Source organism: Artibeus jamaicensis, unplaced genomic scaffold (assembly GCF_021234435.1).
Source record: "Artibeus jamaicensis isolate MK-2021 breed Jamaican fruit bat unplaced genomic scaffold, CSHL_Jam_final contig_426, whole genome shotgun sequence".
Lineage (NCBI taxonomy): Eukaryota > Metazoa > Chordata > Mammalia > Chiroptera > Phyllostomidae > Artibeus > Artibeus jamaicensis.
This window is the reverse complement of record NW_026521826.1, coordinates 13,289,407-13,291,378: the sequence shown is the minus strand read 5'-3', so window position 1 is coordinate 13,291,378 and position 1,972 is coordinate 13,289,407. Positions and strand designations below refer to the sequence as shown.

The following is a 1,972-nucleotide window of genomic DNA, read 5'->3' as shown; positions in this document are numbered from 1 at the left end:
ATTTAAAAACAGTATGAGGTGAACCCATAAAACAATTATAGTATCAATAGCTTCCCTGGACTATTTTTCAAAGATATGATTCTTCTTCTTTTTTTCTACTTTTCTCATTCACTGTTTATAAAAAGTGATTTCAAGAAAAGATATCATCTCTTTTCTCAAAATTCTTATCTATCTATCATCTATCTCTCTATCTATCTCTCTATCTATCTATAATTTACCTATCTAATCTATTATTTATCTACCTAAATATTCTTTTTGTATCTGCTATCATCTCCTCTTCATGTTACATGAAAAAGCCATTTACTAATTTTTAATGGTTATGGTGTTAAAACTTATTTATCAAGTCATTTTATGAAGTTGAATTTACTTTTACTTAATTGTGAACTAAGAAGTTGAATTTAAATTTTGCTCATGTTTCTATTAATGTTGGTATTATATATAATGTCTGTATTATTGACCAATAAGAAATTTAATAAGAAGATGTGAGATCCTACTCTAATTATATATATTGTTTGAAATTTTCCTGTCTTTTGAACGTGCCCTGTTTTATTCCTCTATGTCTTTTTTTTTTGAGAACAGGTTATAAGCTCTCTTGATCTCTCTACATCCTTCTAACACCTACCAACATTCTTGGTACCTGGTAGTTGCTCATCAAGTGTATTTGCAATCAAAAGAGAGGTCCCACCTCAGGCTTCTGGAGTTACCCAGCCCTTCTGCCCTCTCAGAATATTAGGGAAGTATATCATATGTTACTGCAAATATTGCAGCATTCTTGTTGGGGCCCTCTTTCTATAAACATATAAGATTTTTCATTGATAATGACCAAGACTGGAGATATATGCATGTATTTTATACCTCAGTGCAAGAGATTGCCTGGATATGGTGAGAAAGTGAAAGAATCAGATAATTGGACAGAGATCAATAGGCTATTTCTAAAAACCCTCTCCCTACAATGTAATTTCACCCACTCAAATATGTGATCATTTTTTTCAATATGTGCCCTTTCCCATATTGGAGACCCCAGACATTGTCACAAGTACCAATATAATTTTGTATTTTATATTTCTAAGTTTTTTTTAAAGTATATACTATAGAAATGATCCCTGAAAGTATCACCTTTAACAGGAACCTAAACAACAAAACAAACTAGCAAAATATAATCAAAGACACTGAAATAGAGAATAGGTTGACAGGGACCAAAGAGGAGAGGGGAGGGAATTCCAGAGGGAAAGGGGAAGGATTTACAGGAACTATTATAAAAGACACATGGACAACAACTAAGGGAGGTGGAAATGGGAGGTGGGGAGCGCTGGGCGGGTGGGCTAGGATGGGAGTAAAAACCAGAAAACTGTACTTGAACAACAATTAAATAAATAAATTGGAAAAAAAAGTACAGATGGTTCCCCTACATGTAAGGACATCAGTCAGGAAAGTTAGGCTATGAAAAGCTTAAAAGGTGGGTTGGTATTGTACATGTTGTGTATATATCTGTATTTCATTTAAATTCTTGACCTTCCAATTTTTATGAAAAGTGCAAGGACAGCAAAGCAGTCAAGAGTTAAATTATATGGAAATTCACTTAAGATGATTTCCTACTTTTAAGCTCTTGCATCTCTTTCGAGTTGGGCATGAGAAAGAGGATGTGGAAATTAGCTTTTGGATGGCATGGGATTGAGAAAGATCAGCTTAGTGAGCAACAGTCTGAAAAGCAAACGTCTGTCTGCCGGAACGTTTGCACTAAGGGATGTAGTTTTTCCTAATCCTTTATCCCGGATGCGCAATAATGCAATATCTACCAGGAAATTAAAGTTTTAAAATGACAGTTATAAATTATATTGATGGATAGTAGAAAAGATGATAAAATTGCATTTCTGAAAATCATTTTGCAGAGTGTCTTGATCAGGTTCTATAAAAGATGATTTCTGAATGGTAATTACAGTCGGAGAATACATGGGTCCTGTGGTTCAGGACT

The 1,972-nt window shown here is 33.8% G+C and overlaps 1 pseudogene; it reads right to left on the bottom strand.

Annotated features, from left to right (window-relative positions):
• Nucleotides 1-1,020: 1,020 nt before the first annotated feature.
• On the bottom strand, nucleotides 1,021-1,119 carry LOC119057958 (uncharacterized; annotated as a pseudogene).
• Between the last annotated feature and the right edge of the window lie 853 nt (nucleotides 1,120-1,972).